Source organism: Oncorhynchus kisutch, unplaced genomic scaffold (genome assembly GCF_002021735.2).
Source record: "Oncorhynchus kisutch isolate 150728-3 unplaced genomic scaffold, Okis_V2 scaffold4029, whole genome shotgun sequence".
Classification (NCBI taxonomy): domain Eukaryota; kingdom Metazoa; phylum Chordata; class Actinopteri; order Salmoniformes; family Salmonidae; genus Oncorhynchus; species Oncorhynchus kisutch.
The window spans coordinates 168,269-185,420 of record NW_022265974.1 but is presented as its reverse complement, the minus strand read 5'-3'; the positions used below and the strand labels follow the sequence as shown (position 1 = coordinate 185,420).

The window sequence follows — 17,152 nt, the reverse complement described above, 5'->3', positions numbered from 1 at the left end:
TATCTCGCTGCCCACCTCTCACATACTCAGGCCACTTTGGGTCCCAAAAATAGCTTAACAAACCCTGTTGCTAGACAATTGAAGGAGTCCATATCGATTCCAATATTAGTAATAACATCTGTTTGTGACGTGATTTTGCAAGACAGAGATATGGGTTAAATGAATGAGACATGTTGATATAAATACGTGTGGCGGTGTTCTTACCTGCAACATACTGGCATCTACAGGCGCTGTGGCTTAGTTTGGTTAAAGCGCCTGTCCTAGTAAACAGGAGATCCTGAGTTCGAATCTCAGCAGAGCCTTTTCATACATGTCATTGATCACATTGGTGGAAAGTGGAGAATGTTCTGCTTTTCTCAACCAATGAGTCTTGAGAATTTGGAGTGATGAGAGGAGAAAAGATGTGAGGAGGATGCAATTGAGATTTTCCAATTTCACAGAAAAAGGGAACTTTTTCAAAGAATTACAACGTATCAACTGTCTCAAGTTCAGCTGGTTCTTCAGTTGATTCATTTAGAGCGCTAAAGGAAGAGTTCAGTCAACTTGTACAGGTCTCTGTCAGAGCATGAGTAGGCTTTACAAGCAATCTTTGGTAGCTCGCTGTGATTGTATAGTGTTTAGTACTCTGCGTTGTGGCCGCAGGAACCCCGGTCTGAATCCGGGTCACGGCAAAGAATTGCCATTTCAAAAGGGTTGTATTTTGAATGAGTTGAAACCTCCTGTGTGAGCTAAGAAACTCAATAACTCTTCCATTTGACAAAGTCCCCATCTCATGGTAGGTTAATTACTTACATTAACTGATTCATCTGCTTTTTCTTAGGTTTTTACCATTTTTAATCTCGAGATCCAACTGAGAAATGTAGTTTCCCCGAAACGACCAAAATGATGAAGAAATCGTGTATGATTCTGAATGTTTACTCATATCTCGCGATATTCCCACTTTGGGACCCAAACCATAGTTTAAGAATCCATGTCAGAGTATCTTGAGTTTATTCAGTTCGAGACCCAAATGAAAAATGTACTGTCCTCGGATGACCGAAATGAAGAAGAAATAGCTTGTGACTCAAAATGTTTACTGATATCTCGCTGCCCACCTCTCACATACTCAGGCCCACTTTGGGTCCCAAAACATAGCTTAACAAACCCTGTTGCTAGACAATTGAAGGAGTCCATATCGATTCCAATATTAGTAAATAACATCTGTTTTGTGATGTGATTTTGCAAGACAGAGATATGGGTTAAATGAATGAGACATGTTTGATATAAATACGTGTGGCGGTGTTCTTACCTGCAACATACCTGGCATCTACAGGCGCTGTGGCTTAGTTGGTTAAAGCGCCTGTCTAGTAAACAGGAGATCCTGAGTTCGAATCTCAGCAGAGCCTTTTCATACATGTCATTGATCACATTGGTGGAAAGTGGAGAATGTTCTGCTTTTCTCAACCAATGAGTCTTGAGAATTTGGAGTGATGAGAGGAGAAAAGATGTGAGGAGGATGCAATTGAGATTTTCCAATTTCACAGAAAAGGGGAACTTTTTCAAAGAATTACAACGTACCAACTGTCTCAAGTTCAGCTGGTTCTTCAGTTGATTCATTTAGAGCGCTAAAGGAAGAGTTCAGTCAACTTGTACAGGTCTCTGTCAGAGCATGAGTAGGCTTTACAAGCAATCTTTGGTAGCTCGCTGTGATCGTATAGTGTTTAGTACTCTGCGTTGTGGCCGCAGGAACCCCGGTCTGAATCCGGGTCACGGCAAAGAATTGCCATTTCAAAAGGGTTGTATTTTGAATGAGTTGAAACCTCCTGTGTGAGCTAAGAAACTCAATAACTCTTCCATTTGACAAAGTCCCCATCTCATGGTAGGTTAATTACTTACATTAACTGATTCATCTGCTTTTTCTTAGGTTTTTACCATTTTTAATCTCGAGATCCAACTGAGAAATGTAGTTCCCCGAAACGACCAAAATGATGAAGAAATCGTGTATGATTCTGAATGTTTACTCATATCTCGCGATATTCCCACTTTGGGACCCAAACCATAGTTTAAGAATCCATGTCAGAGTATCTTGAGTTTATTCAGTTCGAGACCCAAATGAAAAATGTACTGTCCTCAGATGACCGAAATGAAGAAGAAAAAGCTTGTGACTCAAATGTTTACTGATATCTCGCTGCCCATCTCTCACATACTCAGGCCCACTTTGGGTCCCAAACATAGCTTAACAAACCCTGTTGCTAGACAATTGAAGGAGTCCATATCGATTCCAATATTAGTAAATAACATCTGTTTTGTGACGTGATTTTGCAAGACAGAGATATGGGTTAAATGAATGAGACATGTTTGATATAAATACGTGTGGCGGTGTTCTTACCTGCAACATACTTGGCATCTACAGGCGCTGTGGCTTAGTTGGTTAAAGCCCCTGTCTTGTAAACAGGAGATCCTGAGTTCGAATCTCAGCAGAGCCTTTTCATACATGTCATTGAACACATTGGTGCAGAATGTTCTGCTTTTCTCAACCAATGAGTCTTGAGAATTTGGAGTGATGAGAGGAGAAAAGATGTGAGGAGAATGCAATTGAGATTTTCCAATTTCACAGAAAAAGGGAACTTTTTCAAAGAATTACAACGTACCAACTGTCTCAAGTTCAGCTGGTTCCTCAGTTGATTCATTTATAGCGCTAAAGGAAGAGTTCAGCCAACTTGTACAGGTCTCTGTCAGAGCATGAGTAGGCTTTACAAGCAATCTTTGGTAGTTCGCTGTGATCGTATAGTGTTCAGTACTCTGCGTTGTGGCCGCAGGAACCCCGGTCTGAATCCGGGTCACGGCAAAGAATTGCCATTTCAAAAGGGTTGTATTTTGAATGAGTTGAAACCTCCTGTGTGAGCTAAGAAACTCAATAACTCTTCCATTTGACAAAGTCCCCATCTCATGGCAGGTTAATTACTTACATTAACTGATTCATCTGCTTTTTCTTAGGTTTTTACCATTTTTAATCTCGAGATCCAACTGAGAAATGTAGTTTCCCCGAAATGACCAAAATAATGAAGAAATCGTGTATGATTCTGAATGTTTACTCATATCTCGCGATATTCCCACTTTGGGTCCCAAACCATAGTTTAAGAATCCATGTCAGAGTATCTTGAGTTTATTCAGTTCGAGACCCAAATGAAAAATGTACTGTCCTCGGATGACCGAAATGAAGAAGAAATAGCTTGTGACTCAAAATGTTTACTGATATCTCGCTGCCCACCTCTCACATACTCAGGCCCACTTTGGGTCCCAAAACATAGCTTAACAAACCCTGTTGCTAGACAATTGAAGGAGTCCATATCGATTCCAATATTAGTAAATAACATCTGTTTTGTGACGTGATTTTGCAAGACAGAGATATGGGTTAAATGAATGAGACATGTTTGATATAAATACGTGTGGCGGTGTTCTTACCTGCAACATACTTGGCATCTACAGGCACTGTGGCTTAGTTGGTTAAAGCGCCTGTCTAGTAAACAGGAGATCCTGAGTTCGAATCTCAGCAGAGCCTTTTCATACATGTCATTGAACACATTGGTGGAAAGTGGAGAATGTTCTGCTTTTCTCAACCAATGAGTCTTGAGAATTTGGAGTGATGAGAGGAGAAAAGATGTGAGGAGGATGCAATTGAGATTTTCCAATTTCACAGAAAAAGGGAACTTTTTCAAAGAATTACAACGTACCAACTGTCTCAAGTTCAGCTGGTTCTTCAGTTGATTCATTTAGAGCGCTAAAGGAAGAGTTCAGTCAACTTGTACAGGTCTCTGTCAGAGCATGAGTAGGCTTTACAAGCAATCTTTGGTAGCTCGCTGTGATCGTATAGTGTTTAGTACTCTGCGTTGTGGCCGCAGGAACCCCGGTCTGAATCCGGGTCACGGCAAAGAATTGCCATTTCAAAAGGGTTGTATTTTGAATGAGTTGAAACCTCCTGTGTGAGCTAAGAAACTCAATAACTCTTCCATTTGACAAAGTCCCCATCTCATGGTAGGTTAATTACTTACATTAACTGATTCATCTGCTTTTTCTTAGGTTTTTACCATTTTTAATCTCGAGATCCAACTGAGAAATGTAGTTTCCCCGAAACGACCAAAATGATGAAGAAATCGTGTATGATTCTGAATGTTTACTCATATCTCGCGATATTCCCACTTTGGGACCCAAACCATAGTTTAAGAATCCATGTCAGAGTATCTTGAGTTTATTCAGTTCGAGACCCAAATGAAAAATGTACTGTCCTCGGATGACCGAAATGAAGAAGAAATAGCTTGTGACTCAAAATGTTTACTGATATCTCGCTGCCCACCTCTCACATACTCAGGCCCACTTTGGGTCCCAAAACATAGCTTAACAAACCCTGTTGCTAGACAATTGAAGGAGTCCATATCGATTCCAATATTAGTAAATAACATCTGTTTTGTGACGTGATTTTGCAAGACAGAGATATGGGTTAAATGAATGAGACATGTTTGATATAAATACGTGTGGCGGTGTTCTTACCTGCAACATACTTGGCATCTACAGGCGCTGTGGCTTAGTTGGTTAAAGCGCCTGTCTAGTAAACAAGAGATCCTGAGTTTGAATCTCAGCAGAGCCTTTTCATACATGTCATTGAACACATTGGTGGAAAGTGGAGAATGTTCTGCTTTTCTCAACCAATGAGTCTTGAGAATTTGGAGTGATGAGAGGAGAAAAGATGTGAGGAGAATGCAATTGAGATTTTCCAATTTCACAGAAAAAGGGAACTTTTTCAAAGAATTACAACGTACCAACTGTCTCAAGTTCAGCTGGTTCTTCAGTTGATTCATTTAGAGCGCTAAAGGAAGAGTTCAGCCAACTTGTACAGGTCTCTGTCAGAGCATGAGTAGGCTTTACAAGCAATCTTTGGTAGCTCGCTGTGATCGTATAGTGTTTAGTACTCTGCGTTGTGGCCGCAGGAACCCCGGTCTGAATCCGGGTCACGGCAAAGAATTGCCATTTCAAAAGGGTTGTATTTTGAATGAGTTGAAACCTCCTGTGTGAGCAAAGAAACTCAATAACTCTTCCATTTGACAAAGTCCCCATCTCATGGTAGGTTAATTACTTACATTAACTGATTCATCTGCTTTTTCTTAGGTTTTTACCATTTTTAATCTCGAGATCCAACTGAGAAATGTAGTTTCCCCGAAACGACCAAAATGATGAAGAAATCGTGTATGATTCTGAATGTTTACTCATATCTCGCGATATTCCCACTTTGGGACCCAAACCATAGTTTAAGAATCCATGTCAGAGTATCTTGAGTTTATTCAGTTCGAGACCCAAATGAAAAATGTACTGTCCTCAGATGACCGAAATGAAGAAGAAAAAGCTTGTGACTCAAAATGTTTACTGATATCTCGCTGCCCATCTCTCACATACTCAGGCCCACTTTGGGTCCCAAAACATAGCTTAACAAACCCTGTTGCTAGACAATTGAAGGAGTCCATATCGATTCCAATATTAGTAAATAACATCTGTTTTGTGACGTGATTTTGCAAGACAGAGATATGGGTTAAATGAATGAGACATGTTTGATATAAATACGTGTGGCGGTGTTCTTACCTGCAACATACTTGGCATCTACAGGCGCTGTGGCTTAGTTGGTTAAAGCCCCTGTCTTGTAAACAGGAGATCCTGAGTTCGAATCTCAGCAGAGCCTTTTCATACATGTCATTGAACACATTGGTGCAGAATGTTCTGCTTTTCTCAACCAATGAGTCTTGAGAATTTGGAGTGATGAGAGGAGAAAAGATGTGAGGAGAATGCAATTGAGATTTTCCAATTTCACAGAAAAAGGGAACTTTTTCAAAGAATTACAACGTACCAACTGTCTCAAGTTCAGCTGGTTCCTCAGTTGATTCATTTATAGCGCTAAAGGAAGAGTTCAGCCAACTTGTACAGGTCTCTGTCAGAGCATGAGTAGGCTTTACAAGCAATCTTTGGTAGTTCGCTGTGATCGTATAGTGTTCAGTACTCTGCGTTGTGGCCGCAGGAACCCCGGTCTGAATCCGGGTCACGGCAAAGAATTGCCATTTCAAAAGGGTTGTATTTTGAATGAGTTGAAACCTCCTGTGTGAGCTAAGAAACTCAATAACTCTTCCATTTGACAAAGTCCCCATCTCATGGCAGGTTAATTACTTACATTAACTGATTCATCTGCTTTTTCTTAGGTTTTTACCATTTTTAATCTCGAGATCCAACTGAGAAATGTAGTTTCCCCGAAATGACCAAAATAATGAAGAAATCGTGTATGATTCTGAATGTTTACTCATATCTCGCGATATTCCCACTTTGGGTCCCAAACCATAGTTTAAGAATCCATGTCAGAGTATCTTGAGTTTATTCAGTTCGAGACCCAAATGAAAAATGTACTGTCCTCGGATGACCGAAATGAAGAAGAAATAGCTTGTGACTCAAAATGTTTACTGATATCTCGCTGCCCACCTCTCACATACTCAGGCCCACTTTGGGTCCCAAAACATAGCTTAACAAACCCTGTTGCTAGACAATTGAAGGAGTCCATATCGATTCCAATATTAGTAAATAACATCTGTTTTGTGACGTGATTTTGCAAGACAGAGATATGGGTTAAATGAATGAGACATGTTTGATATAAATACGTGTGGCGGTGTTCTTACCTGCAACATACTTGGCATCTACAGGCGCTGTGGCTTAGTTGGTTAAAGCCCCTGTCTTGTAAACAGGAGATCCTGAGTTCGAATCTCAGCAGAGCCTTTTCATACATGTCATTGAACACATTGGTGCAGAATGTTCTGCTTTTCTCAACCAATGAGTCTTGAGAATTTGGAGTGATGAGAGGAGAAAAGATGTGAGGAGAATGCAATTGAGATTTTCCAATTTCACAGAAAAAGGGAACTTTTTCAAAGAATTACAACGTACCAACTGTCTCAAGTTCAGCTGGTTCCTCAGTTGATTCATTTATAGCGCTAAAGGAAGAGTTCAGCCAACTTGTACAGGTCTCTGTCAGAGCATGAGTAGGCTTTACAAGCAATCTTTGGTAGTTCGCTGTGATCGTATAGTGTTCAGTACTCTGCGTTGTGGCCGCAGGAACCCCGGTCTGAATCCGGGTCACGGCAAAGAATTGCCATTTCAAAAGGGTTGTATTTTGAATGAGTTGAAACCTCCTGTGTGAGCTAAGAAACTCAATAACTCTTCCATTTGACAAAGTCCCCATCTCATGGCAGGTTAATTACTTACATTAACTGATTCATCTGCTTTTTCTTAGGTTTTTACCATTTTTAATCTCGAGATCCAACTGAGAAATGTAGTTTCCCCGAAATGACCAAAATAATGAAGAAATCGTGTATGATTCTGAATGTTTACTCATATCTCGCGATATTCCCACTTTGGGTCCCAAACCATAGTTTAAGAATCCATGTCAGAGTATCTTGAGTTTATTCAGTTCGAGACCCAAATGAAAAATGTACTGTCCTCGGATGACCGAAATGAAGAAGAAATAGCTTGTGACTCAAAATGTTTACTGATATCTCGCTGCCCACCTCTCACATACTCAGGCCCACTTTGGGTCCCAAAACATAGCTTAACAAACCCTGTTGCTAGACAATTGAAGGAGTCCATATCGATTCCAATATTAGTAAATAACATCTGTTTTGTGACGTGATTTTGCAAGACAGAGATATGGGTTAAATGAATGAGACATGTTTGATATAAATACGTGTGGCGGTGTTCTTACCTGCAACATACTTGGCATCTACAGGCGCTGTGGCTTAGTTGGTTAAAGCGCCTGTCTAGTAAACAGGAGATCCTGAGTTCGAATCTCAGCAGAGCCTTTTCATACATGTCATTGAACACATTGGTGGAAAGTGGAGAATGTTCTGCTTTTCTCAACCAATGAGTCTTGAGAATTTGGAGTGATGAGAGGAGAAAAGATGTGAGGAGGATGCAATTGAGATTTTCCAATTTCACAGAAAAGGGGAACTTTTTCAAAGAATTACAACGTACCAACTGTCTCAAGTTCAGCTGGTTCTTCAGTTGATTCATTTAGAGCGCTAAAGGAAGAGTTCAGTCAACTTGTACAGGTCTCTGTCAGAGCATGAGTAGGCTTTACAAGCAATCTTTGGTAGCTCGCTGTGATCGTATAGTGTTTAGTACTCTGCGTTGTGGCCGCAGGAACCCCGGTCTGAATCCGGGTCACGGCAAAGAATTGCCATTTCAAAAGGGTTGTATTTTGAATGAGTTGAAACCTCCTGTGTGAGCTAAGAAACTCAATAACTCTTCCATTTGACAAAGTCCCCATCTCATGGTAGGTTAATTACTTACATTAACTGATTCATCTGCTTTTTCTTAGGTTTTTACCATTTTTAATCTCGAGATCCAACTGAGAAATGTAGTTTCCCCGAAATGACCAAAATGATGAAGAAATCGTGTATGATTCTGAATGTTTACTCATATCTCGCGATATTCCCACTTTGGGACCCAAACCATAGTTTAAGAATCCATGTCAGAGTATCTTGAGTTTATTCAGTTCGAGACCCAAATGAAAAATGTACTGTCCTCAGATGACCGAAATGAAGAAGAAAAAGCTTGTGACTCAAAATGTTTACTGATATCTCGCTGCCCATCTCTCACATACTCAGGCCCACTTTGGGTCCCAAAACATAGCTTAACAAACCCTGTTGCTAGACAATTGAAGGAGTCCATATCGATTCCAATATTAGTAAATAACATCTGTTTTGTGACGTGATTTTGCAAGACAGAGATATGGGTTAAATGAATGAGACATGTTTGATATAAATACGTGTGGCGGTGTTCTTACCTGCAACATACTTGGCATCTACAGGCGCTGTGTCTTAGTTGGTTAAAGCCCCTGTCTTGTAAACAGGAGATCCTGAGTTCGAATCTCAGCAGAGCCTTTTCATACATGTCATTGAACACATTGGTGCAGAATGTTCTGCTTTTCTCAACCAATGAGTCTTGAGAATTTGGAGTGATGAGAGGAGAAAAGATGTGAGGAGAATGCAATTGAGATTTTCCAATTTCACAGAAAAAGGGAACTTTTTCAAAGAATTACAACGTACCAACTGTCTCAAGTTCAGCTGGTTCTTCAGTTGATTCATTTATAGCGCTAAAGGAAGAGTTCAGCCAACTTGTACAGGTCTCTGTCAGAGCATGAGTAGGCTTTACAAGCAATCTTTGGTAGTTCGCTGTGATCGTATAGTGTTCAGTACTCTGCGTTGTGGCCGCAGGAACCCCGGTCTGAATCCGGGTCACGGCAAAGAATTGCCATTTCAAAAGGGTTGTATTTTGAATGAGTTGAAACCTCCTGTGTGAGCTAAGAAACTCAATAACTCTTCCATTTGACAAAGTCCCCATCTCATGGTAGGTTAATTACTTACATTAACTGATTCATCTGCTTTTTCTTAGGTTTTTACCATTTTTAATCTCGAGATCCAACTGAGAAATGTAGTTTCCCCGAAATGACCAAAATAATGAAGAAATCGTGTATGATTCTGAATGTTTACTCATATCTCGCGATATTCCCACTTTGGGTCCCAAACCATAGTTTAAGAATCCATGTCAGAGTATCTTGAGTTTATTCAGTTCGAGACCCAAATGAAAAATGTACTGTCCTCGGATGACCGAAATGAAGAAGAAATAGCTTGTGACTCAAAATGTTTACTGATATCTCGCTGCCCACCTCTCACATACTCAGGCCCACTTTGGGTCCCAAAACATAGCTTAACAAACCCTGTTGCTAGACAATTGAAGGAGTCCATATCGATTCCAATATTAGTAAATAACATCTGTTTTGTGACGTGATTTTGCAAGACAGAGATATGGGTTAAATGAATGAGACATGTTTGATATAAATACGTGTGGCGGTGTTCTTACCTGCAACAAACTTATCATCAACAGGCGCTGTGGCTTAGTTGGTTAAAGCGCCTGTCTAGTAAACAGGAGATCCTGAGTTCGAATCTCAGCAGAGCCTTTTCATACATGTCATTGAACACATTGGTGGAAAGTGGAGAATGTTCTGCTTTTCTCAACCAATGAGTCTTGAGAATTTGGAGTGATGAGAGGAGAAAAGATGTGAGGAGGATGCAATTGAGATTTTCCAATTTCACAGAAAAAGGGAACTTTTTCAAAGAATTACAACGTACCAACTGTCTCAAGTTCAGCTGGTTCTTCAGTTGATTCATTTAGAGCGCTAAAGGAAGAGTTCAGCCAACTTGTACAGGTCTCTGTCAGAGCATGAGTAGGCTTTACAAGCAATCTTTGGTAGCTCGCTGTGATCGTATAGTGTTTAGTACTCTGCGTTGTGGCCGCAGGAACCCCGGTCTGAATCCGGGTCACGGCAAAGAATTGCCATTTCAAAAGGGTTGTATTTTGAATGAGTTGAAACCTCCTGTGTGAGCTAAGAAACTCAATAACTCTTCCATTTGACAAAGTCCCCATCTCATGGTAGGTTAATTACTTACATTAACTGAATCATCTGCTTTTGCTTAGGTTTTTACCATTTTTAATCTCGAGATCCAACTGAGAAATGTAGTTTCCCCGAAACGACCAAAATGATGAAGAAATCGTGTATGATTCTGAATGTTTACTCATATCTCGCGATATTCCCACTTTGGGTCCCAAACCATAGTTTAAGAATCCATGTCAGAGTATCTTGAGTTTATTCAGTTCGAGACCCAAATGAAAAATGTACTGTCCTCGGATGACCGAAATGAAGAAGAAATAGCTTGTGACTCAAAATGTTTACTTATATCTGAAAAATGTACTGTCCTCGAATGACCATAATTACGAAGAAATAGTATGTGATTACAATTGATTACTGATATCTCGCTACCCACCTCTCACCAGTGTTGCCAACTTAGCGACTTTGTCGCTATATTTAGTGAATATTCAGAAAAATGACAAGAATCGACAGAAGAAAGTTACATTTTAGATCTAAACATACTTAGAGTGTTTTTTACTCACTTTTTGTCTCGCCCGCGACGTTATTCCTCTCTCCTACAGCGTCAATCACAATTACATCCACTTGGCCAATTATGAAAATTATGTGATGACGTCATTTAGCGACTTCTAGCTACTTTTAGGACCACCAATAGCTACTTTCCTTTCTGAGGATTTGGCAACACTGCCTCTGACATGCTCAGGCCCACTTTGCGTCCCAAAACGTAGCTTAAGAAACCCTGTTGCTAGACAATTGAAGGTGTCTGTATCGTTTCCAATATTAGTAAAATACATCTCTTTTGTGATGTGATTTTGCTAGACAGAGATGTGGGTTAAATTAATGAGATTGGTTTGATTTGAATAGGTGTGGGTGTTCACATCTGCAACATATTAGAGTTTTATGGGTGCTGTGGCTTAGTTGGTTAAAGTGCCTGACTAGTAAACAGGAGATCCTGAGTTCAAATCTCAGCAGTACCTTCTTATTGTTCACATTGTTGGAGAAGGTCAGAGGGGAGGGCACTCAGGTTTTCTCACCAATGGGTTTAGAGAATTAGAGATGACGTGAGGAGGATGCAACTGAGATATTCCAATGTCACGGAAAAAGGGCACTTTTCGAATGAGAAAAAACCTACCGACTGTGTAAAGCTCCACTGTTTCTTCAGTTGATTCATTATCGAGACCAAAATGAAAAGAGTTTAGCCAGCTTGTGCACATCACTTTCACAGCCTATGTAGGCTTTACAAAATCAGCTCTTGAAGCCAGCTGTGATCGTATAGTGGTTAGTACTCTGCGTTGTGGTCGCAGCAACCCTGGTTCGAATCTGGGTCACGGCACTGCAATGTAATTTTAGAAGGGTTGTTTTTTGAACGAGTTAAGACTTATGTTATATAAGTATTCATACACATGACTCATATATTATACAGCGCTAAGCTAAACCGCCTGACTCAAGTCATCTTACGTACCCTTGCTGAAACAGGAACTAGCTCTCACAGCCAGCAATAAAACTACCCCCCTAACACTATCCCCTCAGCTTTGTTGTCTCCCGACCCCAGGAAACAAAGACATTCCATCGCAAGAACACATACACCCAGCCATAAAACTGACCCCCTCTACTGATCAGGGAGCTCAGAGAACAAGACTCTGCTATGCACCAATGGGGCCCGCTCTGGCTAGAGCAAGGCCCGCCTCCAACCCTTTGTGACCAGTAAGAAGACCAAAACGACAAGACTCCACCTACTTTATTCTATGCATAAAAATGAATGTAACCTTTGTATAAGGCCTCTTTTTCACCTGACTCCTTGCCGAGTTATATGAACTAGATCCATGCACGTAAAACTGCGGGACAAGATATCTTTGACTCATTAAAACTGTCTTTTGTTACAACTGAAATCCACTCTGTCCAGCGTCGATGATTTGGTCTCAACTCTCCAATATATAAGACACCAATCATTAACATGGTAGCAAGAGGATGGCATTTCCTAAATTCGATCTATGATAAATTGGTGTGAGAGGCGAGACAAATCATCCGGTTCGAATCAGACGGAAGAGTGACCGAACTAGGAGAAAATCAGCCATTCATCTTGCCTCAGGAAATCTGATCAGAGCGCTCTACTAAAGAAGGTAAGCAAAGCCTGTTAAATCGAAATCTGCATATTGTATTATAGCCAAAACCACATTTTGATCAGAAAGTACTGGGCGTGAGTATGAATCGTTGCCAATTTTTTTTTTACATAAGAACCTAAGGCATTGATTAAAGATATCTTGTTTTGTATAAAAAAATAAAAAATATATATTTTTTAAATTGGCCGATACTCAGCTATTTTAATAAGAATGTGTGAATGATAGATGAACCGAATCTGCATGTAAAATGTCCTATTGATACGTTGTACTATCGAATAGGTCTTGTGGAGGTGTGGTTATTGTTGAATTGTTGAATGATAGATGAACCGAATCTGCATGTAAAATGTCCTATTGATACGTTGTACTATCGAATAGGTCTTGTGGAGGTGTGGTTATTGTTGAATTGTTGAATAATAGATGAACCGAATCTGCAAGTAAAATGTCCTATTGATAACGAATAGGTCTTGTTGAGGTGTGGTTGGATCGAATGAATCTGCATGAAAAATGCCCTATTAAAAAAGCTGTGTACTATTTAACAGGTTATGTAAGAGGTGTAGTCGAGTAGATATAGGATATGTAAGTTTGGCGTTCCACTAGACAGAGATCGGGAATGATGTGACCATTGCACATAAAACAATAACATAATATAACCAGAGTTGACGTTCCATGATTTTGAGACCGGGGAAATTAAATTGAGAGAAACGTTTGAGATACGTACCTTGGGCTATTATGCACACGTGCTGATAGACAAAGCTACTTTGGTAGCCAAATCGCCGTGCAACCTTGATTGACAGCCGCTGGCCTTGAACACTGATTTTCGCTTTTTTCATTGCTGTTGATATTGCCCAAAGTTTAAAATTATTCTGACAATTGCTATAGAATCGCTGGAATTTACTGATATAAGTTCATAAAGGAACTTACTGAATTGTTTCTAGAAAGTATTTAAATAAGCCGCCGAGCTTAGTACAGACTTTGTTGGACAGACGCTAAGCCACACACTGACTTTGGTCCATATTTATATCCATATTTCCTAAAGAGATTGCTATAGAATCGCTCTAATTTACTGATATACAGTACCTTGCGAAAGTATTCGGCCCCCTTGAACTTTGCGACCTTTTGCCACATTTCAGGCTTCAAACATAAAGATATAAAACTGTATTTTGAAGAATCAACAATAAGTGGGATACAATCATGAAGTGGAACGACATTTATTGGATATTTCAAACTTTTTTAACAAATCAAAAACTGAAAAATTGGGCGTGCAAAATTATTCAGCCCCTTTACTTTCAGTGCAGCAAACTCTCTCCAGAAGTTCAGTGAGGATCTCTGAATGATCCAATGTTGACCTAAATGACTAATGATGATAAATACAATCCACCTGTGTGTAATCAAGTCTCCGTATAAATGCACCTGCACTGTAATAGTCTCAGAGGTCCGTTAAAAGCGTAGAGAGCATCATGAAGAACAAGGAACACACCAGGCAGGTCCAAGATACTGTTGTGAAGAAGTTTAAAGCCGGATTTGGATACAAAAAGATTTCCAAAGCTTTAAATATCCCAAGGAGCACTGTGCAAGCGATAATATTGAAATGGAAGGAGTATCAGACCACTGCAAATCTACCAAGACCTGGCCGTCCCTCTAAACTTTCAGCTCATACAAGGAGAAGACTGATCAGAGATGCAGCCAAGAGGCCCATGATCACTCTGGATGAACTGCAGAGATCTACAGCTGAGGTGGGAGACTCTGTCCATAGGACAACAATCAGTCGTATATTGCACAAATCTGGCCTTTATGGAAGAGTGGCAAGAAGAAAGCCATTTCTTAAAGATATCCATAAAAAGTGTTGTTTAAAGTTTGCCACAAGCCACCTGGGAGACACATCAAACATGTGGAAGAAGGTGCTCTGGTCAGATGAAACCAAAATTGAACTTTTTGGCAACAATGCAAAACGTTATGTTTGGCGTAAAAGCAACACAGCTCATCACCCTGTACACACCATCCCCACTGTCAAACATGGTGGTGGCAGCATCATGGTTTGGGCCTGCTTTTCTTCAGCAGGGACAGGGAAGATGGTTAAAATGGATGGGAAGATGGATGGAGCCAAATACAGGACCATTCTGGAAGAAAACCTGATGGAGTCTGCAAAAGACCTGAGACTGGGACGGAGATTTGTCTTCCAACAAGACAATGATCCAAAACATAAAGCAAAATCTACAATGGAATGGTTCAAAAATAAACATATCCAGGTGTTAGAATGGCCAAGTCAAAGTCCAGACCTGAATCCAATCGAGAATCTGTGGAAAGAACTGAAAACTGCTGTTCACAAATGCTCTCCATCCAACCTCACTGAGCTCGAGCTGTTTTGCAAGGAGGAATGGGAAAAATTATCAATCTCTCGATGTGCAAAACTGATCGAGACATACCCCAAGTGACTTACAGCTGTAATCGCAGCAAAAGGTGGCGCTACAAAGTATTAACTTAAGGGGGCTGAATAATTTTGCACACCCAATCTTTCAGTTTTTGATTTGTTAAAAAAGTTTGAAATATCCAATAAATGTCGTTCCACTTCATGATTGTGTCCCACTTGTTGTTGATTCTTCACAAAAAAATACAGTTTTATGTCTTTATGTTTGAAGCCTGAAATGTGGCAAAAGGTCGCAAAGTTCACGGGGGCCGAATACTTTCGCAAGGCACTGTAAGTTCATAAAGGAAGTTACTGAATTATTTACAGAAAGTATTTAAATGATTCACTGAACATTTACATTTTTTATTTTATTATTTGTCTATTTTTATATTTCCTAACGTACTAGAATTATTCTGACAAATGGTATAGAACCGTTTGAATTTGCTAAACATATTGTCCCAAGAGGGGATTGCTCAATCATTTCTAAGAAAATACCTAAACAAATCGCTGAACAGATTCGAATTACATGCCGGAGAGGCACACATGTAACTGAAACCACATTACTGATAAGATCTTTCTGTGCGAGGGTGGGGGCAAGAGAACTCTGAGCTAGCACTACAGTACATCCCAGGTATCGAACAGAGACGGGCTGAGTATACAAAGATAGAAATAGGCTACACAAAGGACTGACTAAAACCTAGATAAACGCATTATACACATTATCAGACGAATTAGATAAAAATGTCTGCAGCCAACACGCCCAAACTCAGATTCAGTGAATATTTAGATCAGAGTATAATTCATGGAGCGGGAGGTAAAGAACAGTATGAGAAAGTGGAGAAAGTGTGGAAAGGATTACGGTTAAAATGGACACAAGCAGGTTACTTTAGCGGGGGACCCCCTACAGGGGGGAATCTCCAAGATATGCAGAAAAAGCTACTGGAAGACGTAGGGAAAGCAACGGCAAGTGAGACAGAGAGGAACAAAGCTCATTGGTTCAAAAAGGAAGGGACTAGAGACAGAAAGCGGGCAGAAGCAGAATTAAATGTAGGAACATGGGCTATAGAAGTGTGTAGGAGGATGCAGCCCAAAAACAAACCAGATATGATGTGCGTGGCTTCTGCGTCAACGGGGGATGTTAAAGCTCCGCCTGAGGACTTGCCCACGGCTCCCCCTGAGGTCGTTTCTCCCTCACTATATCCACAATTGACAAAGGAGGCAGTTCAGCCCCCGCCATACTCAAAGGGACAAAATCACCGGAGCCCGTCACACAACCCATTCCACGGTAACAACCCATTCCTGCCCAGGGCACCTCCCGCAATACAGGCTCCAGTTCTGAGAGTAGACCAAGGGGAGTTAAAAGGGGAAATGACACTGGGGATAACGGGTGGCCATATTGTATGTGAACAGCTCGAAACCGGGACTCCAGGCGCAGGAGGTCTCCCCCAGGAACGGAGACCACAATGCTCCTCTGTGAACTCTCTCACCTCTGAAACCAGAGGACACCTACAAACAAGATTAGATTCAAACCACTTCTATCAGACGGATGGGGAGGACTGTCATCAGAACATGGATATCGAAAACGAAGAAGAAATTGACATGGTGCTCACCCCAGCTCCGATGGGAGCTCCAAACGTGACTAAGATGCAGGAGCTGCTGCAATCATCAATAGATCGAGCTAAGGAACTCAGGGAGCTTATGGCTAACCAAGATAACAACAGACAGGGAGCCTATCGTGTGGAAGGCATAATGAGAGGAACAGTGACCGAAGTCACTGAATCAATGGGGTCCGAAACACTCCGTCGGTCCTCCAGAATCGCTGATAGAAGAGAGCAAGAGCAGGAGATGGCAGGACAGTACCCCCTGCGACCGACACCAGGTGATGCACACACTTTGGAGTACCAGCCCTGGAAAATGACTGATTTAACAACACTGATGGGACAGATGCCTAGCCTACATGGAGGAGCTTCAGCATGGCTACTTCAACTGCAGACACTTACATCAGGCCTGCAACTCTGCCTAGGAGACATGAAAGCACTACTAGCAAGAGCCACTGATCACGGAACCATGGAGGCCCTCATGACAGCAGCTGGCCTTGAATGGCGGGCTCCAACACTCCCCATAGACAACTTCCGTACTAGA

The 17,152-nt window shown here is 40.9% G+C and overlaps 9 non-coding genes across 9 annotated transcripts; all 9 read left to right on the top strand.

Annotated features, from left to right (window-relative positions):
- The first annotated feature begins 1,311 nt into the window (after window positions 1-1,311).
- On the top strand, window positions 1,312-1,385 carry trnat-agu (transfer RNA threonine (anticodon AGU)). Its single transcript has one exon. It is a non-coding gene; the product is annotated as a tRNA-Thr (tRNA).
- A 1,006-nt stretch (window positions 1,386-2,391) lies between these two features.
- Window positions 2,392-2,465, top strand: trnat-ugu (transfer RNA threonine (anticodon UGU)). The gene has a single exon. It is a non-coding gene; the product is annotated as a tRNA-Thr (tRNA).
- Window positions 2,466-3,467: 1,002 nt separating this feature from the next.
- On the top strand, window positions 3,468-3,541 carry trnat-agu (transfer RNA threonine (anticodon AGU)). The gene has a single exon. It is a non-coding gene; the product is annotated as a tRNA-Thr (tRNA).
- Window positions 3,542-5,633: 2,092 nt separating this feature from the next.
- On the top strand, window positions 5,634-5,707 carry trnat-ugu (transfer RNA threonine (anticodon UGU)). Its single transcript has one exon. It is a non-coding gene; the product is annotated as a tRNA-Thr (tRNA).
- Window positions 5,708-6,709: 1,002 nt separating this feature from the next.
- Window positions 6,710-6,783, top strand: trnat-ugu (transfer RNA threonine (anticodon UGU)). Its single transcript has one exon. It is a non-coding gene; the product is annotated as a tRNA-Thr (tRNA).
- A 1,002-nt stretch (window positions 6,784-7,785) lies between these two features.
- On the top strand, window positions 7,786-7,859 carry trnat-agu (transfer RNA threonine (anticodon AGU)). The gene has a single exon. It is a non-coding gene; the product is annotated as a tRNA-Thr (tRNA).
- A 1,009-nt stretch (window positions 7,860-8,868) lies between these two features.
- Window positions 8,869-8,942, top strand: trnat-ugu (transfer RNA threonine (anticodon UGU)). The gene has a single exon. It is a non-coding gene; the product is annotated as a tRNA-Thr (tRNA).
- A 1,002-nt stretch (window positions 8,943-9,944) lies between these two features.
- On the top strand, window positions 9,945-10,018 carry trnat-agu (transfer RNA threonine (anticodon AGU)). Its single transcript has one exon. It is a non-coding gene; the product is annotated as a tRNA-Thr (tRNA).
- Window positions 10,019-11,389: 1,371 nt separating this feature from the next.
- Window positions 11,390-11,463, top strand: trnat-agu (transfer RNA threonine (anticodon AGU)). The gene has a single exon. It is a non-coding gene; the product is annotated as a tRNA-Thr (tRNA).
- The last annotated feature ends 5,689 nt before the right edge of the window (window positions 11,464-17,152 follow it).